A 21,298-nucleotide genomic window follows, 5' to 3' on the forward strand; every position below is an offset into this window, starting at 1 on the left:
AGATGGTATCATCAGCACACTGCGAAACAATATGTTCTTTTAAAATTAATTCCATTCATTTATTTTTAATGACAAAGTAATACATAAATACCTTGTCATAAAAATTAAAAATTATATAGAAAAAAGTTATTGACACTGTTTCTTCTTTCTAGTCTCAGAGACTTTTCAAGAACTGTTTTCAATTTGAATATACTTCCAGATCTTTCTAGTGCATTTATGTTGGGCTAGAAAGGCAAATGTACATGAACATACAGGAATATATAAAAAAGCATAACTGGTTTATATGAATGCTTTGTTCTGTAGCTTGTTTTTTACGTAACAATACATCCTAGAAGTTTTTCTACACTAGAGCATAGAGATATAGCTCATTCTTTTAAATGTAATTATTGGCAGGTTTGGGTTTAGGTACAGTCCATAGGGTCTCAAAGGTGAACACAATTTAGTGACTGAACAGCAAGATACCATTTAAAAATTTTGTTTTTGATTGTTCCCTCTGTGTTTTGCTCCTGTTTTCCCTTTATTATTGTGACATTGTGATATAATAAGAAATATATAGTTGGTCATCTTCCCCAGTTCCTGGCACAGAGCTCCTAAAACTCTTCGAATCTCCATCATGATAAATCTGTTTTTATGCTAATGAGGTGATTCTGGGAGCCTGGGGATGATTGCTAGGGGAACAATCACAGAACTAGAGGGTTAAAACTTTCAACTCCATCTGATGCAGGTGGCGCTAGTGGTAAAGAGCCCGCCTGCCAATGCAAGAGACGTAAGAGACGCAAGTTCGATCCCTGGGTGGGGAGATCTCCTGGAGGAGGACATAGCAATCCACTCCAGTATTCTTGCCTAGAGAATCCCAGGGACAGAAGATTCTGGCTGGCTACAGTCCATAGGGTTGCAAAGAGTCAGACATGACTGAAGCGACTTAGCATGCAGCACAACTTAGTCACCGATGTCCCATGATTTAATCACTCATGCCTACACCACGTGATTTCCATTAAAAACTCTAAGGGGTTCAGAGAGTCCTTCCAGGTCAGTGACCACGTGGAGTCACTGGAAGGGTGGTGTGCTCCAAGAGGGCTCAGAAGCTCCACATTCCTCCCACACACCTTGCCCTGTGCTTCTCTTCCTTTTGACTATTCCTGAATTGTATCCTTTGAGAATAAAGTAATAGTAAGTAAGGGCTTCTCTGAATTCTGTGAGTTATTGCAGAAAGTTATTGAAACTGAAGAGGGAGTAGTAGGAACCCCTGATTTATAGCTGGCTGGTCAGAAGTAAGGGAAGCCCAGACTTGCCATGGGCAACTGAAGTGGGAGGCAGTTTGGGACTGAGCCTTAACCGGGGGGTCTGCACTTACTTGAGGTAGTTTAGTGTAAAAGTAAATTAAATTATAGAATACTCATTTGGTAGACATAGAGAACTGGAAAATTACTTTGTGTTGAAAATGTACACATTTTATATCAGTGTTCTGTGTGTAGAAGAAACTAGTTTTCTCACATCTGCCTTCTTTTGAGTTATTTGAATATTTTTTAAATATTCCATTTCAATGTATATATTGTGATTTTCATTACATCTCCTTTTACAGTTTTTTAAGTGGTTGCTCTGGGGATTATAAAATGTACCACTTTTTACTTTCTACTTAGAATCATTCTTTTACCACCTTAATTGGGATGTAGAAAAGTTACCACAGTATATAGCACCACTTATCCTCCCTTCTTTTTGCTATAGCTATCTTATATATTATTTGTACATACTTTAAAATCCTATCAGATAATACATATGCTTTATACATTATGTATGACTATAATTTATGCTTTTGACCATCAAACATATTTTGAGGAACTTAGTGGAAAATTCTGAAAGAGATGGGAATACCAGACCATCTGACCTGCCTCTGAGAAACCTGTATGCAGGTCAGGAAGCAACAGTTAGAACTGGACGTGGAACAACAGACTGGTTCCAAATAGGAAAAGGAGTATGTCAAGGCTGTGTATTGTCACCCTGCTTATATGCAGAGAACTCATGAGAAACGCTGGGCTGGAAGAAGCACAAGCTGGAATCAAGATTGTCGGGAGAAATATCAATAACCTCAGATATGCAGATGACACCACCCTTATGGCAGAAAGTGAAGAGGAACTCAAAAGCCTCTTGATGAAAGTGAAAGAGGAGAGTGAAAAAGTTGGCTTAAAGCTCAACATTCCGAAAACAAAGATCATGGCATCTGGTCCCATCACTTCATGGGAAATAGATGGGGAAACAGTGTCAGACTTTATTTTTTTGAGCTCCAAAATCACTGCAGATGGTGATTGCAGCCATGAAATTAAAAGATGCTTACTCCTTGGAAGGAAAGTTATGACCAACCTAGATAGCATATTCAAAAGCAGAGACATTACTTTGCCAACAAAGGTCCATCTAGTCAAGGCTATGGTTTTTCCAGTAGTCTTGTATAGATGTGAGAGTTGGACTGTGAAGAAAGCTGAACACTGAAGAATTGCTGGTTTTGAACTGTGGTGTTGGAGAAGACTCTTGAGGGTCCCTTAGACTGCAAGGAGATCCAACCAGTCCATTCTAAAGGAGATCAGTCCTGGGTATTCTTTGGAAAGACTGATGTTAAAGCTGAAACTCCAATACTTTGGCCACCTCATGTGAAGAGTTGACTCCTTGGAAAAGACTCTGATGCTGGGAGGGATTGGGGGCAGGAGGAGAAGGGGACGACAGAGGATGAGATGGCTGGATGGCATCACTGACTCGATGGACGTGAGTCTGAGTGAACTCCAGGAGTTGGTGATGGACAGGGAGGCCTGGCGTGTTGCGATTCATGGGGTTGCAAAGAGTCGGACACGACTGAGTGACTGAACTGAACTGAAGCGAAGAACACTCTGTTACATTTACTCAGTATTTATCATTTCTGTTCCCTCACTTCATTCCTAGTGTTCCAAGATTCCTTCTTGTATCACTTCTCTTCTCTCGGAAGCACTTCCTTCAGAGAAGGTCTCTAAAGGGACTCTCTCAGAGCAGATGTCCTGGTTGTGAATTCTCTTGGTTTTCCTTCATCTGAAAATGTCTTCATTTCATCTTCATTCTTGAAGGATATTTTTCACTAAAAATAGAATTCTCAGTTGACCATCATCAGCATTCAGCAGCTTTTTTTAAGTTCACTTATTGATTTTTTAGTTCTAGAATTTCCATTTGGTTAATTTGTTTATTAGACCTGTTGCATGTGTGTGTGTGTTAGTCGCTCAGTCATGTCCAACTCTTTTCGACCCTATGGTAGCCCGCCAGATTCCTCTGTCCATGGAATTCTCCAGGCAAGAATACTGGAGCGGGTTGCCATTCCCTTCTCTAGGGGATCTTCCTGACCCAGGGATAGAACCTTCATCTCATGTCTCCTGCAGTGGCAGGCAGGTTCTTTATCACTAGCTACCCGGGAAGCCCATACATTCATCTATTGGTGGACAAATGTTTCCAACTTTTCTTTATTACAAAAAATATTGTCATGAACATGTTTTTTCATACATATGTGTGAAGATTTGTTTAGCACGTGCAGCTCTAAATGGAACTGAAGGGTCACAAGACATTCTACACCCAGTTATGCACCCCTTCCTGGACTCGATCAGTCTCACTGTGTCCAGGCTTAGGCCTTTGCTCATGGGGAATGCTTCTTCTCACCTCATCCCACACCAGACTGCGTGGGTACCCATCAGCTGCATGGAGGGTATCTGCCAGCACATGAGGGCTACAGAATGGTGGCTTCTCCAGCGGTTGGTGGATAGCTGCTGCTGCTAAGTCGCTTCAGTCGTGTCCGACTATGTGCAACCCCATAGACAGCAGCCCACCAGGCTCCTCTGTCCATGGGATTCTCCAGGCAAGAACACTGGAGTGGGTTGCCATTTCCTCCTCCAATGCATGAAAGTGAAAAGTCAAAGTGAAGTCGATCAGTCATGTCCGACTCTTATCGACCCCATGAACTGCAGCCTACCAGGCTCCTCCGTCCATGGGATTTTCCAGGCAAGAGTACTGGAGTGGGGTGCCATTGCCTTCTCCATGGTGGATAGCAAGCTTAGGCATTAGCATTATACCTCGTCCACCCTATCTGATGAATAGGGTGCAACTTATCCTGCACCAGGGTCCTCAGCTCTGCCTGTGCTCAATTCTGTAGCCACAAGATTCTCCAGGTTGAACCTCACTTCCAGCTCCTCATTTCTGCCTTCTGATGCTCTGCTTGTGCCAAGAAACCATTTGGGTTTTGGCCAAACATGACACTGGCCTCGCTCACCACTTTTGGACCCAGATAAAGGACTGTCCTGCTCCTCCACTGCCCTGAGGAATCAAGAGACAGATTGCTAGATGTTCATGTGGGGAAATTAATGCCCTGTGGAGCAATCTTTAACCAATGAGAGAAATAGAAATAGATTGTGAGCCACATGTGACTTATAAGACTGTGATCTAAACTTATTTCATTCCAAAAGGTGAGTCAGTTTTCCAAGCCATTTTCTGAACAGTTTATCCTTTCCTTGGTGAGTTTTGATGCCTTCTCTACTCTTCACCCATGTGTGCATGGATCTATGTATGGGTTCTCAATTCTATCCCACTGATTTATTTATCTTCTCCTGTGATGATACTACAGTATTTTATTTCATTTTGTAGTATCATTGATTCAAAATGTTTCAGGTATACAATAAAGTAATTCAGTCACACACACACACACATATTCTTCTGATTATTTTTCATTATAGGTTATTGTGTGTGTGTCCTCAGCCACTCAGTCATGTCTGGTTCTTTGCGACCTCATGGACTGTGGCCTGCCAGGCTTCTCTGTCCTTGGGATTTCCCAGGCAAGAATACTGGAGTGGGTAGCCATTTCCCACTCCAGGAGATCTTCCCGACCCAGGGATGGAACCCACTTCTCCTATACCTCCTTCATTGGCAGGCAGATTCTTTACCATTGTGCCACCTGGGAAACCCACATAGGTTATTACAAGATATTGAATATAGTTCCCTGTCCTATACAGTGGGTCCTCATTATTTATTTTATATATAGTAATGTATCTCTGTTAATCTCAATTTCCTAATTTATCTTCCCTGCCTTCCCCAGATACTACACTGTTTTAAACTCTAGAGTCTTCATTATGTCTTGTCTAATGGACCTTCCTCACATACACACATGCCTGTGTTCTCTTTTAAAACTGTCTAAATTATTAGTGCACCTTTACTCTCCCTCTGGCCTTCCAGAACAGTTTAGTCAAGTTCCCTGAAAATGCTGCCAGGAGTTCATTTGAGATTCCATTGAATTCATAGATTAATTTGAGGAATAACTGACATCCTTATAATTTAAAGTTTCTCATCCAGAAACATAACATCTGTTTATATTCACCTTTTGTTCTATGTCTTTCAATCAAGTTTAAATTTGTCCTATAAACATTTTTGTGCATGTTTTGTTAAATTTATTTCTAAATATTTTTTATGTATTGATGGATACTGTCTACTTGATTTCAGTTTCCTAAAAATATTTTAGTATCTCTGCTTATGTTTTTAGACTTGCCTTTATGGTGATTGCAGCCATGAAATTAAAAGACGCTTACTCCTTGGAAGGAAAGTCATGAACAACCTAGACAGCATATTAAAAAGCAGAGACATTACTTTGCCAACAAAGGTCCATCTAGTCAAGGTTATGGTTTTTCCAGTGGTCATGCATGGATGTGACAGTTGGAGTATAAAGAAAGCTGAACGCCCAAGAATTGCTGGTTTTGAACTGTGGTGTTGGAGAAGACTCTTGAGAGTCCCTTGGACTGCAAGGAGATCCAACCAGTCCATCCTAAAGGAGATCAGTCCTGGGTGTTCATTGGAAGGACTGATGTTGAAGCTGAAACTCCAATACTTTGGCCACCTGATGCGAAGAGCTGACTCATTGGGAAAGATCCTGATGCTGGGAAAGATTGAGGGCAGGAGGAGAAGGGGACGACAGAGGATGAGATGGTAGGATGGCATCACCGACTCGATGGACATGGGTTTGAGTAGACTCTGGGAGTTGGTGATGGACAGGGAGGCCTGGTGTGCTGCAGTTCATGGGGTCGCAAAGAGTCGGACACGACTGAGTGAGTGAACTGAATTTACCTCTTTATGGGCTTCCCTTGAGGCTCAACTTGTAAAGAATCCACCTGCAATGCAGGAGACCTAAGTTTGATCCCTGGGTTGGGAAGGTCCCCTAGAGAAGGAAAAGGCTAGCCACTCCAGTATTCTGGCCTAGACAATTCCATGGAATATAAAATCCATGGGGTCACAAATAGTCGGACACAACTGAGCGACTTTCATTTTACCTCCTTATAATTCTATTTTTATTTTGTATATGTAGCAGAGTGTTAAAACTGAAATTTTGATCAAGACACCTAGATGCTCTAGATTGAGAAATTCTAAAGCCAGGTGATCATATGCAAATATTCAAAGAAAATGCAAACGTGTTCTATGACTTTTAAGTCTCTCACCCGTTTTAAGGACACAGAGGAATCAGAGTACAGAGAAAGACATACTGCACTTCTGAGGAGATTTGTGAAGAGATTTCTTTGCTATTAATACCCACCCCCACCTTAAACCTTGGGAAGAGGAAGGAGATACTTTACCTCAATTTTCCTTAAACAATTACTGTTTGCCCCGAAACCCTAGATTTCCAAAATTCCCATCCAACCCCCCATTTAAAGGGCTTTGTTTTCAATTTGCAGATAGGTTGTGCAGTGGACATCACAGCATCGCAGCTTAACTCCCAAAGCTCCTGTGGGGTCCATTAGCAATGCCGATGTTACATGATGGTCCTTTTTAGCGTGAGTCACAGTCTCCTCACTACCCCATCAAAATAGTCATGTGCCTAGAATATCAGGTTCTTCTTGTGAGGGGCTGAAAAGCGAGTCACTGACTTGATTTACATCCAAATGTGCTTCTGCTCAGATCATTTCAACACTGATTCACTGTACTCAACCAGATAGGCTAGAAATTAGAATGTTTATGATCCTGTTCAGGCAGGAATTAAAAAATGTAGAGTGTTTGTCTTCCTTGCATTTTTGACAAACAAGTTCTCTCAAGTAGTTAGATTAGGAATTTGTGATGACTTAATCACTGGGGGAGGGGAGAAGGGCTATTGCCTAAAGGGAATGCTTTAGGGAGACCTCTGAGAAACAAGAGACTACAGACAAAGAGTTCTTTCTTTGCTTCTAACAGCCTTTCCCCTGGGGGCTCCCCATCAGGCTGAGAAGCTTGGGACAAGTTTCAGGTTTCAGCCTGTTGGAGGCAGGATTCGTGGACACTTGTTCTGGAAATGCATTAGTGCCTGTAGCCAAAGAATCAGCACTAATGGAATGATTCTCGCCTTCACCAAGATTCTGGATGAGTGAAAGAAGATGTCAGAAAGAAAAAGAAGGAAAAAACCAGACAAGCTTAGCTAATGAATCAAAAGATTTCAATAAAGAACACTTCACTTAAAGTGCAGTCATTTGACTCTTGTTTGTTTAGAAAATGATGGCTCACCCAAGAATCCATTAGAAACAATCAGATTGGTCTGTATTCCTTTGTGTTTTGTTGAGTGTGGACAGGATAGGGAAACTGAGGCACCATTGGGTGGGAGGAGGCATAGAAAGATGAGTGAAAGCACAAACTCGCAGAAGTAATGCACACCTCTTAGGAAAGATAAATGTCTGGCTTGAAGGTGCGTAGTTTCTCACTTTGATTCATAGGTTGCCACATTTTCAGATACATTTTTGTGTCACATAACTAAAGGAACACAAAAAGATTCATGGAAGCTTAAGGAAAAAGCAAGAAAAGGTGTCTTTCTTGTTTCAGTACTAGGTTTTTGCTGTAAAGAATTTTTGTTCCTGTGAACTCTGAAGAAAACCAGTTAGAAGCTAATTGTATCAGAAATTCATCATTGAGAGTCATGAGCCCGAATGTCAGAGGGACTTTGCTCCTTGGGACAAGAGAGACAGAAAAAAAGAAGACAAAACCAGGACATTCGCTTATTGATAAAGTACCTTTTAAAAATTTATGCACATTTCTTCAAAGTTATTCATTGCACACCATGTTAAACCTGTCCGGTAACAGTTATCAGAGTGTTAACACCACCATCTGGTCCAGTTCTTGGGTTTCATTCCAATGAGCCAGTCTCCTGTCATCCAGAAACTGCAGCCTCTTTCAGGGCACAATTCTGTGCATCCAGAGGTCAGATTTATTCCAGGAGCTAATAACAGTAGGTGAAAAACCAAGAACTGCATGTGTTATGACTTTCCAGAGAAACAGAACCTCTGTCTCTAATCTACTTATCTATCTACCTACCTATTGAGAGGAGAGGAGAGATTTTAAGGAATCGGCTCAAGTGATTGTGGCATTGTGCAGGTTGGTAAGTTTTAAATCTGTGCTGAAGATCCAGGGAAGAACTGTGTTACAGCTCAAGTTCCAAGACAGTCTGGAGGCAGAATTCCCTCCTCCTTGGGGTCCCTCAGGCTATTTTCTCTTAAGACCTTCAACTGATGGATGTGACCCATCCACACTATGAAGGATAATCTGTTTGACTCAAAGTCTGATTTAAATATTAATTTTGTGTAAAGAATACCTTCCCAGAAACATCCAGACTGGCGTTTGACCAAATATCTGAGTACTATGGCCCAGCCAAGTTGACACACAAAGTTAGTTGTCACAGTTTATTGGTTGTATTACTTAACCTCTTTTGATTGCAAAAGGACACTCTCACCCAATCTGGAACTTATCAGAGTCTCTCGGGCAGCGGTTCTCAACTGGAGGAGCAGGTCAAGAATGCCTGTGGAGCTTTATGAAAATGGGGATGCTCAGGCCCCTCCCTAGACTTCCTGAATCCCAGCCACGCCTTATTTCTTGAGGACACAAGTCCTGCTAGAGGAAGGCTACATCTGGACAGAAGCAGCATCTGGCTTCCCGTGTAGCTCAGTAGGTAAAGAATCTGCCTGCGATACAGGAGACCCTGGTTCAATCCTTGGGTTGGGAAGATCCCCCGGAAAAGGGAATGGCAACCCACTCCAGTATTCTTGCCTGGAGAATCCCATGGACAGAGAAGCCTGGTGGGTTATAGTCCACGGGGCTGCAAAGAGTCAGACACGACTTAGTGACTAAACCACCACCATAGGAGTCTAGGAGTCTAGCATCTGATTTGGGAACTGAGAGAGGTACATTTGTACCTTTAATCAGGAACATTTAGTGCAAATGTTAAACTGTAGGGATGAGGAAGGGGAGGAAAGGAAGTGGGTGAGGGGTGCTATCAAGCATTAATAATTCCAAAGAAAGAAATACCTTGATAAGAAGAAAATCAACATAAGAATTGAAGATGATGGTAGAAATGTAATAAATTATGCACAGGAGCCATTTCTGGGTGGGTCTTTTACTATGTATGCCCAGATTCCTTCTTTTTTGGCAACTCTCAACTGGAGGAGCAGGTCAAGAATGCTGATGGAGCTTTATGAAAATGGGGATGCTCAGGCCCATCCAGACAATACAAAATAGCTAAACATGTATGATGTGAATGTTGCAGACTGCAGATATTATAGGGTGTGGATGGTTTACAGGACCAAGGGTGACCATACATCAATGAATCAGTAAAAGGTTACATGATTTTTGCAGACTTATGTAACTTTCAGAGGGCTTCCTTGGTGGCTCAGATGGTAAAGAATCTGCCAGCAATGCAGGAGACCCAGGTTGGATCCCTGAGTGGGGAAGATCCCCTGGAGAAGGGAATGGCAACCCACTTCAGTATGCTTGCCTGGAGAAATCCATGGACAGAAGAACCTGGCGGGCTACAGTCCATGGGGTTGGCGTGAGCTGGATACAACTGAGCGACTAACACATACAACACATAACTCTGAGAAGTTGGACAGCCTTAGCTCCCAAAATCATTCCAGCTACATGATGAATAAATAGGAGCTGATCAACTTTTATAAATGCCTAGATCTCTTTTTATGCCACAGAGGCCAAGAATACCATCTCAAATTCACAGTACAAATGTAACACTTCAAAAACACTTCACTGTAATCAATAGAGGGTGAGGAGAGAGAAAGGACCAGAGAGTTCATTGAAAGAGATACAAAGGTGCTGGAATTGCGAGGTCTCAAGATTGTGTGTAGATTGTCATTCACACCCCTAAGAAATGGTGTTGGGCTTTCATAAACCTGCCGCCTACAGTTTTTGATTAAGGACTTCCTTTGGGAGAGGGTAAGGCGGGATATAAACTCAGATCCTCTAGCTCTCAATGAGGATGGAGCGCAGTCCTTAAAAGAATGTCATAGGTGCTGACCATTGGAAATGAAAGCACAGTTAGCCCAAGGGCACACACAGAAAGCTTGAAAAGAAAACCAAGGGAAAGATGCTTTATTGAGCAAGACACCAATACTGTCCTTTATAGTCCACCCCTTTTGTCCTCCTATCCGCTCAAGTTTTCTTTTAAGCTCACTCTATCCCAACACATATTTCAAGGTAGCAGTTAGTCACCATTCATGTGGAACACTTGGAAGAGGAGAGTTAATTGGGCAATCTGTGTACTCATAACTGCAGTTAGTCCTGATGCCATAAGATATTCACCTACAACACTCTATATTCCCTTCATTCTTGGCTAGCATTTCGGCAGGCCTAGGTGGGTTGTCACACCTTTGTCAGGCATGGTTAATACTAATTGCCCATTTGCAGTTAAGTCTGGGCACAGGAGCACCAAGAGATGCCTCAATGGTTCCCTGAGTTCCAGACATACTTCTCTTTGCCCCTATAAAGTAGCAGTAAACTATATCCTCAAGATGGGCAGGATCAATTGTTCTTCTAAGTGTCCCAACTTCTTTATTTGCCTGCTGACCTGTGTACATGAGGAGAACACAGTGATTAGGGAGCAGCCAGTTTTTGGTGGAAACAATACCTCTAGACTTGCAGAAATTAAAGTCATAGGGATAAGAAGTAAAAATTACCCAAGGGAGTTGCTGGGAGTGATGGTAAACTAGACTCCTCCCACTTTCTTCTTAGATGTATGTGTTCTATCTGTTAGGATCCAACGTCATCAGTTTAATGACCATTGATTTAAAATGTACATTGCATACTCAAAGACAGCTCATTATCTCCATGCTGGCTCCTTAGCATGCCTTCAAAAAACACTTACCATGCTTTCTTAGATGAGCAGCTTCTGGGTGACATCACATATGGTAGATCCCATAGATCCTGTGGTCATGTGCCTCTTGTCACACCCTCTTTGACATAAAGTGGGTTTTTTGGCCTGGGATAACGTTATGTGGAACATGAGTTCTTGATTAACGGGGTTGGTGCAGGCATGGTGAGCAGGAAAGACATACCTCTTACCCAGAACACGTGTCAGTCACCACCACAATGCATTTTTTCCTTTTTTAAAAAAATTGAAATATAATTGATTTACAATATTGTGTTCATTTCTGCTGCACAGCAAAGTGATTCAGTTATATATATATTCTTATTTTCAGGATGAATTTTTGAGTGAAATGGTCCAATGTCATCAGTTTCCTTACCATCTGAATCGCAAGTTGGTTTTCTCAACAGAAGAAATAGAAGCTAGAAGACAATGAACAGATATCTTCAAAGAGCTGAAAGAAAATAATTCCCAGCCTGGCAAAAATATATGGCAGGAACAAAGGACTATAAAACAAGTCTCAAAAAGATAGAAATCGTATCAAGCGTATTTTTTTCTTCAGTTTAGTTATACTAGAACTCAACGAACAACCTAGAAACTAGAAATCCATATATGCTTGGAACTTAAGGCATACATTTCCACATAACTTGTGTTAAAGAATAAATCATAATGGTCATTTGAAAATATTTGGAATTGCATGGTAATAAAATAGTCCATATCAAAACTTGTGTAATGAAGCTTCTTAAAGGGAAATTTATTAGTTTTAAATGAATTATTCAAAAAGAACAGCTGAAAAATAAATGAACTAAGCATCCATTTTTAGAAATTATAAGAACAGCAAAATAAATTCAAAGGAAGTAGATGAAAGAAAAGAATAAATCAAAGGAATTAATGAGATAAAAAACAAGCATAATGAGAGGAACAAAAAAGCCAAAATCTGGTTCTCTGAAAAGGCTAATAATACTGATACATGACTGACAGAGGAGAGAGAATGCAAATAACCAACACTAGAAATGTAAAGAAACATCTCTATTGATGCTGCAAATAATAGAAAGATAATAGAAAAATACTATAAGTAATTTTGTGCCAATAGCATTAAAAATTTAGATGAAATGAAAAAAATCCTATAAAAAGTACAATTCACCAAAATTTATGTCAGAAGAAACAGAAAACTATGGATAACTCCATAACAATAAAAAAATTGAATCCCACAAAGAAAACTCCAGGCCCTTTAATTTTGCCAGACATTTACAGAAGAAATAATGCCAATCTTACACAGATTCTTCCAGAACATAGAGAACACTTTCCAATCCACTTCATAAGGCCAGCATAAACTTTCATTTCAAAATCTGACAGAAATATTACAAGAGTAGATTTCAGGCTAATCTCTCATGAACATAGATGTAAAAATCCTAAGTGAAATATCAGGAGACCAAATCCAGCAAGATATTAAAACTAATATGTTACAAGTAAATTAGATTTAACATTAAGAAATCATCAGTATAATTCACAATAAAGCATCATAAAGGACAAACACTCTATTATCTCAATACATGCAGGAAAAGGACAAAACCTTTATCTCAATATATACAGATGAAGTATACCTTGTAATCAAACACATTACATTTCTGCAGCAAAATACATGAGTATTCTTCTTGAGGAGGATAGACTATAATAGACTTCCATCTGTTCGTGTCAAGTTTTGCTGCCAAGTGGAAAAAACAACACTGTTTTTGGATTTCAGAGTAATAGATAAGGGATTATAGGCTTATATCAAAATAATAAAGAAAGATAGCAGATTGGGGATTCATAGAAATACACACTTAAGAAAAATAAAAGCATAATGCCAATTTCTTGATTTACAACAAAAAATAAGGTTCTGTGACCAGCTTAGTATCTTGCTAGAGATAAAGCTCTAAGAGAGGTTACTTATAATCAAGGTTGTTTGGTAATCCTGGACTCAGATCTTAAGGGCTATGGTTGTTAAAGGTGATAACCAGATACAGCTTCTGTGATAATGACAGCACTGGGCCCACACTTCCTGAGGGCACCTTCTCCCGGAGATAAACTGCCAGCACACACTCCATTCTGATTCAGGAAACATGCTGATCTCAATATTAGCTCAAGTGAGAGACCAGGAGTATAAATAAAGCAACAGAAAGGATCCATCTTATTTTTGACATTTTAAAATGTTAATCTGGTCCTGTCTCTTGTCTACTAAAGGCAGAGTCATGTGCAGCAGCAGGGGTACCACATAAATCATTCTTAATTCAAAACTACTGCATTAATTGCAGTTTGGGGCACCTCGTTTTAAGACGATAAGCAACATTGACTTTCAGGTCTACATAGCTTGGCACTTTCCTTAAATTTTCCCGCTCTGAAGACTCTGAGTGGCTTCCCTGATGGTCTAGTGGTTAAGAATCTTCCTCGCAATGCAGGGGATGCAAGTTCAATCCCTGGTTAGGGAAATAAGGTTACTAAGCCCCTGCTGCAACCCCTCACCTAAGACCTGATGCAGCCAAATTAATTAATTAATTAAAAAAAAGAATTTGAGTTCCTCTCCATCCCCCATTATTTTTTCTCTTTTACTTTGCTTTATTTGCTTTGAGGCCTTATTGATTGCAACATTTAAAGCAAAATCAGTTACTTTTCTGGTGGTATTTGGAAGTTACTATACATTCTTTTCAATAAAAATAACTAATTAGTATTTTATCTAATTACAACCTTTAGTATTCTATGGTGCATCTTTGAGTCCCCTTGGCATAAGGCTGTGGGCTGAGTTTAGACAGTACAAAGAGTCTGCTACATCCTGCAAAAATCAAAACCAGATATAATGTGTCTCTTTTAAGTCACACCTTTCAACTCAGTCTTTAGGGGAAGATGCTACCTGCAAACCCCCTCTCCCCCACGCCCCTCACCTCCGACTAATTGCTAATGAGAGGCGGGAAATCTAGAGCTCAGCCTGAGGGCTTGTTCCTGTGAACACTACCCAAAGGTTCTTGGTTGGAATGTGTCCGTTTATCTTTCCCTGTAGTTGAAAATGTTGAAGAAGCTGTGTCTCAGAATTTCTTTTGATACTTACTTTTCCAGAGACTCTGCTGATGTGATTTTCAAGGTATGACATTTTTGGGGGACAATTCTGGTTTTTTCTTTCTCTTAAAAAAAAAAAGAATTCTATTCCTTTTGTTCTTCAGTTATTCTTTTTGTAAACTTCTGCAAATTGAGAGTTGATCTTTTTGTTCGATTTCTATGTTGGCAACGTCTTCCAAAATATTTTCATGTTTTTATTAATTCCTGTTTAAAAATTCTGAAATGGTTTAACAAATGCTGAAATATGATAGAATTGTAATAGATAAGCAAGAGACTTTACTTGAAAGATTATTTGTAGCATTTGGCTGGCAAAGCAGCAATCAGATGGGATTGGGGACTGAACTATCCTATCCTCTTTCCATGAGACTCCAGGCTTACAGTCCTGTCTCCTTTGGTGAAGACAGCCTTTGATGAAGACAGGTGGGCAGCTACAGCCCAGTGCAGGCTGCAGGGCAGCTCACACAAGTGTGGAGCTATCAGAAATCGTTCATGCATCTTGCCAAGTACATCATAGAGACTGATTTTAAAGAATTGACTCACAGGATCATGAAGCTTGGCAAAACCAAAATCTGATCTGATAGGCTATCAGGCTCCAAGGAAGAGCTGCAGTTTATGTGCAAAGGCCATTTGTTGGTAGAATTCCTTCTTGCTTAAGGGAGGTCTTTGCTATCAAGCTTTTTGGACTGGCCAAGTCCCACCCATATTATGGAGGGTAATCTGCTTTACTCAAAGCTCACCAATTTAACTGTAATCTAATCCAAAAAACACCTTTGTAGAAACATCCAGAATAATACTTGACCAGATATCTGGGAACTGTGGCCCAGCCAAGCTGACTCATAAAACTAACCATCACAAGCCTTCCCTTTTTCAACTTGGCATCCATACACATCTCCTTAATCTTTAAATATATGAAGACAGTGACAAAGTCATATTTCCACCTAACATGATGCAACTATTCTGCATCAACTGAAAATGCACAAATCCTTTACCTGAAAGAGGATACAAAGTCCTTGGGTTGTGTTTACTCTTCTCCTTGATAGCTTGTAACTTAAAAGCCATCATGTAAAGTTCAGTTCAGTTCAGTTCAGTCACTCAGTCGTGTCAGACTCTTTGCGATCCCATGAATCGCAGCATGCCAGGCCTCCCTGTCCATCACCAACTCCTGGAGTTCACTCAGACTCACGTCCATCAAGTCAGTGATGCCATCCAGCCATCTCATCCTCTGTCGTCCCCTTCTCCTCCTGCCCCCAATCCCTCCCAGCATCAGAGTCTTTTCCAATGAGTCAACTCTTCTCATGAGGTGGCCCAAGTACTGGAGTTTCAGCTTTAGCATCATTCCTTCCAAAGAAATCCCAGGGCTGATCTCCTTCAGAATGGACTGGTTGGATCTCCTTGCATTAAATAACATGATACAAAGTCACCTCTCCTCTTCTGTTTACCTCCCTTGGCCCATAGGAAGAAAATGAAATAAAGTTATTTGTCTCAGGACTTCCCTGGTGGTCCAGTGGCTAAGATGTCGAGCTCCTAATGCAGGGGACCCTGGTTCAATCCCTGGTCAGGGAACTACATCCCACATGCAGCACCTAGGAGTTTGATGCCACAGTGAGGATCCTAGGTGTTGCAACTAAGACCTGGTGCAACCAATTAAATAAATATTTTTAAAAACCCTGTTACAGCTCAATAATAAAAAGACAAATATACCAACTTTAAAAAAATCATTTGTCTCTTTTCCCATCAACACTCATGAAGCACGTCTTATAAAAGCATACTTTTTCCTTCTTCCATTCCTGGCACAGCTTTGGGTTTGGGGGACAGCAAAGAAGAAAGGAAGTAGTAGGGGGGAAAAGTATAGAAGAGAAGGAAGAAAGTGGTGGAGTGTATTAGAAACCATTTGACTCTTCAAAATCAGTGAGAGTAAAGTTGATGCCTGAGTATTCATTGGAAGGTCTGTTGCTGAAGTTGAAGCTCCAGTACTTTGGCCACCTGATGTGAACAGCTGACTCATTGAGAAAAACCCTGATGCTGGGAAAAATTGAAGGTAAAAGGAGAAGGGAGTGGCAGAGGATGAGATGGTTAGATAGCAACACTGAGTCACTGGACATGAATTTGAGCCAACTCCGGGAGAAAGTGGAGGACAGAGGAGCCTGGTGTGCTGCAGTCCATGGGGACATAAAGAGTTGGACATGACTTAGCGACTGAACAACCATAACAGCAAAATTGATGTCATCAAAAGAACAGGCACTTTCTCCCTCCCTCATCCTTCACCCCTGCTTCATGGCACTAACTCATTGCTTTCTTCAGCCCAAATGTATGTAGGGATGAGTTCTCTTCTCACCATCAAGAGTATTCACCTTGTGGGTACAGCCAGGTGCCCAGTGATTTCCTCTGGCATCACCCTCCTGTGAGGGAAGAAAGGGGTGGGAGGGGAGATAGCGTCTTTTCTTGTCCTGTGACTCTTAGAGCATTCCCCTGCTTGCCTTCTTCGTCCAGCTGTGACTCGGGAAAGGCTGGCGCCAGCTGTGGAGTGAGGCAAAGTCAGGCAGGGAGAATGTTTTTGTCTTTCTCTTTCAGGAAACATCCCTTGGGGTTTTCTCTTTTTTCTCTCCACAGCTGTTTGCTGATTCATGAACGCATCAACAAGGATCTGAGTTTTCTATGGCAACCATACAGCGTTCTGTCCTCTCAAGATCATGGATGAGAGCTGGGATTCTGCTTCATGGAGGTGGATATATTATCTCTTCCCAGGAAGAGACATGGGGTTATGTGACGAGAGAGTTTGTGCTGTAGATTCAGTGCTGTGTCCCCCTGACACCCAAATTCATGTGTTGAAGCCCAACTTTCCAAGGTAATGGTATTAATAGGTGAGGCTTTGGGCAAGTAATTACAATTAGATGAGGTCATGAGGATGGGGCCCTAATGAATGAATTAGTATCTTAAAAGAGTGACCAGAGACCTTACTTTTCTCTGCCCTTCTGCTATGTGAAGACATAGCAAGACAGCTATCCATGAACCAGGAACCAGGCCTTTACCAGATATTGAATATTCTGGAGCCTTGATCTTGAAACTGCCACCTCCAGAACTTGGGAAATAAATTCCTGTTGTTCATAAGCCACCCATTCTATTGCATTCTGTTATAGCAGCCCCCCAGTACTAAAACCGCTTGCAGGTTCCCTTAGGGTAGAGCCTAGGACTTGTTCATTATATACCTGGGAACTATTTTTGTTCATTGTATACCCAGGAACTGTTCATATACCCAGGAACTAGCTCTGGCACAGAACAAGTGCTCAATGAATTAGTTAGAGAATAAGCCCCAAGACCCATTAGAAGAAGTTTCCTGTGAAGGAGCCTAGAAGGGTGGGATCTGAGAGATGTAGGAACTGAGACTTTCCTTCAAGGAGGATTAGAGCTGAGCTACATTTTCTGTGTCCTGACAAGTCTGACATACAGAAATTTAGAGGTATGTCTATACTAGGGGTCTCCAGATGTCTATAATGCTATCTATAAAAGTTATTTTGAGCATTTATAAATTTTAAAATTGTGTGCCTATAGTACTATACTAATATATTTTGTGTATAAACAATTTTAAACAAAAACATAAATTTTTAAAAGATGCAATAAAAGTAAATATTAAAAAAAGTTACAGTTTTCCCTTCATTCTGATGAATGATTTTTAAGTCTCCCCTGTATTTAGTTAGCTCTTCCTATCCTAAAAGAAAATTTGTAGAGCTGCGGGTGAGGTGGGGGAGAGACCAGCATGAAATATACTGGAGGGCTTTGAGTGGTTCTAGAAAGTCCAACCCATACCCCAAGTAATCAAGAGAATCTCTGGCTCACCTCTACCTCTAAAATGCACTTTTGTGATGACTGTAAGAAAACATTTCAGCTAATTACATGTTTATTCTAAGTCCCTAAGGATATAGGGGTCTTAGAAAGGGGCATGCTTATTTTCTCTCATGTATCATCATCCTGTTCATCATATAATGTGGGGATAGTCAGAAAGCTTTTTCTGGCAAGATGCCCTGGTTAACTTTCGCTGCATAACACGCTGTCTGAAAGCTTCCCACCCTCTCCTTCCCCAACCGTGTCCACAAGGCTTTTCTCTATGTCTGTCTCCATTGCTGTCCTGCAGATAAGTTTATTGGTACCATCCTTCTAGACTCCCTGTACATGCGTTAACACACAATATTTGTTTTTCTCTTTCTGATTTATTTCACTCTGTATAATGGACTGTAGTTCATCTGCCTCATTAGAACTGACTCAAATGTGTTCTTTTTACAGCTGAGTAATATTCCACTGTGTATATGGACCACAGCTTCTTTATCCATTCATCTGTTGATGGACATCTAGGTTGCCTCTGTGTCCTAGCTATTGTAAATAGTGCTGCAATGAACATTGGGTACATGGATCTCTTTCAATTATGCTTTTCTCAGGATATATGCCCAGTAGTGGGATTGTTGGGTCATATGATTGTTTTATTCTTAGTCTTTTAAGGAGTCTCCATACTGTTCTCCATAGTGACTGCATCAATTTACATTCCCACCAACAGTGCAAGAAAGTTCCCTTTCTCCACACCATTTCCAGCATTTATTGTTTGTAGATTTTTTGATGCTGTCCATTCTGACCGGTGTGAGGTGATACCTCATTGCAGTTTTGATTAGCATTTCTCTAATAATGAGTGATGTTGAGCATCTTTTCCTGTGTTTATTAGCCTCTGTAGGTCTTCTTTACTTTAAAGCTCAACATTCAGAAAACCAAGATCATGGCATCTGGTCCCATCACTTCATGGCAAATAGATGGGGAAGCAATGCAAACAGTGACAGACTTTATTTTGGGGGGCTCCAAAAATCACTGCAGATGGTGACTGAAGCCATGAAATTAAAAGGCACTTGCTCCTTGTAAGAAAAGCTATGACCAACCTAGACAGCATATTAAAAAGCAGAGTCATTACTTTGCCAACGAAGGTCCATCTAGTCAAAGCTATGGTTTTTCCAGTAGTCATGTATGGATGTGAGAGATGGACTATAAAGAAAGCTGAGCTCCAAAGAATTGATGCTTTTGAACTGTGGTTGGACAAGACTCTTGAGAGTCCCTTGGATTACAAGGAGATCCAACCAGTCCATCAGCAATCAGTCCTGAATATTCATTGGGAGGACTGATGCTGAAGCTGAAACTCCAATACTTTGGCCACCTGATGTGAAGAACTGACTCATTGGAAAAGACCCTGATGCTGGGAAAGATTGAAGGCAGGAGGAGAAGAGGATGACAGAGGATGAGATGGTTGGTTGGCATCACTGACTCGATGGACATGAGTTTGAGTAGGCTCCGGGAGTTGGTGATGGACCGGGAAGCCTGGCATGATGCAGTCCATGGGGTCGCAAAGAGTCAAACACGACTGAGTGACTTAATTAAACTGATGTCTTCTTTGAAGAAATGTCTGTTTAGGTCTTCTGCCCACTTTTTGATTGGGTTGTTTTTCTGGTATTGAGCTGCAGAAGCTGCTAGTATATTTTGGAGATACACTTTTGTCAGTCGTTTCATTTGCTATTATTTTCTCCCATTCTGAAGATTGTCATTTCAACTTGCTTATATTTCTTTTGGGCTTCCCTGATGGCTCAGCTGGTCAAGAATCCACCTGCAGTGTAGGAGACCTGAGTTCAGTCTCTGGGTTGGGAAGATCCCCTGGAGAAGGGAATGGTTACCCACTCCAGTATTCTGGCCTGGAGAATTCCATGGACTGTATAGTCCATGGGGTTAGTCCCTTTGCTGTGCAAAAGCTTTTAAGTTTAATTAGGTCCCACTTGTTTTTGTTTTTATTTCCATTACTCTAGAAGGTGGGTCATAGAGCATCTTGCTGTGATTTATGTCAAAGAGTGTTCTGCCTAGGTTTTCTTCTAAGAGCTTTATAGTTTCTGGCCTTACATTTAGGTCACACCTTGTTTTATTGTGCTTCGCAGATACTGTGTGTCTTTTTTTTTTTTTTTTTTTAACAAATTGAAGTCTTCTGGCAACCCTGCAACAAACAAGTTTATTGGTACAATATTTGCTTACTCTGTGTCCATGTGGCAATTTGATAATTCTCACAATATTTCAAACTTTTTCATTGTTATTATATTTGTTATAGGATCTGTGATCAGTGATCTTTGATTACAGCTTGCTGAAGGCTCAGATGATGGTTAGAATTTTCTAGCAATAAAGTACTTTTAATTAAGGTATGTAGGTTGTTGTTGTGTTTTTTTTTTACATAATGTAGTTGCACACATGGATTTCCCAGGTGGCACTAATGGTAAAGAACCCGCCTGCCAACGCAGGAGACATAAGAGAAGTGGGTTTATCTCTGGATTGGGAAGATCCCCTGGAGGACAGTATGGTAACCCACTCCAGTATTCTTGCCTGGAGAATCCTATGGACTAGGGAGGCTACAGGGGACTGGTAGCTACAGTCCATGTAGCTCGTAGGCTACAGTCCATGGAGTTGCAAAGCGTCAGACACGGCTGAAGTGTCTTAGCATGCACATACGAATTGCACACATAATGGACTATAGTACAGTGTGAATGTAATTTTACATGCACTGGGAAACCAAAACATTTGTGTACTCTTGTGATACCCGCTTTACTGCAGTGGCCTGGAACTGAACACTATCTCTGAGGTATGCCTCTAATCGCATTGTCTGCCTAGGATGGAGTCAGGTACAAATCTTCAGTTTGAAACTGTTCTTCCTAGAATGACAAATGCTTTAATTTGGGGATGTCCCTAGACTTTTCTCATAGATTTTCTTGCTGTTCATATATATTTTTTTCTAATTTATAGTTTTTCCTCTTATGTCTCCAATTACCTTTTAATATACCAAAGTTCAAATATTTAAGAATTCAAATTTCGCTTTTATAGATTCTGTCTTTGCATAGTTTTAAGACGATTTACCATCCTGTGATTTGATAAATATTTACTTATGTTTTAGTTTTTAATTTAAATAGTTTTATGGTTTTTATTTCCATTTTTTGTAAAGTTGTTTTTAGGTTCATATAATTTAGAATTGTTATATCTACTGCATAAATGGATCCCTTTTTC

The 21,298-nt window shown here is 40.7% G+C and overlaps 2 long non-coding RNA genes across 2 annotated transcripts in view; both read left to right on the forward strand.

The window, feature by feature from the left end:
- Positions 1-11,867, forward strand: part of LOC139185206 (uncharacterized) — a 99,824-nt gene extending 87,957 nt beyond the window's left edge. The window contains exon 2 of the long non-coding RNA XR_011568752.1: positions 11,478-11,867. This is a non-coding gene — a long non-coding RNA (uncharacterized lncRNA). The remainder of the gene's footprint in view (positions 1-11,477) is intronic.
- Positions 1-21,298, forward strand: part of LOC139185207 (uncharacterized) — a 145,430-nt gene that overhangs the window by 120,024 nt on the left and 4,108 nt on the right. The window contains exon 2 of the long non-coding RNA XR_011568753.1: positions 16,844-16,955. This is a non-coding gene — a long non-coding RNA (uncharacterized lncRNA). The remainder of the gene's footprint in view (positions 1-16,843; positions 16,956-21,298) is intronic.

The sequence above is a fragment of the Bos indicus genome, chromosome 10 (assembly GCF_029378745.1).
Source record: "Bos indicus isolate NIAB-ARS_2022 breed Sahiwal x Tharparkar chromosome 10, NIAB-ARS_B.indTharparkar_mat_pri_1.0, whole genome shotgun sequence".
Lineage (NCBI taxonomy): Eukaryota > Metazoa > Chordata > Mammalia > Artiodactyla > Bovidae > Bos > Bos indicus.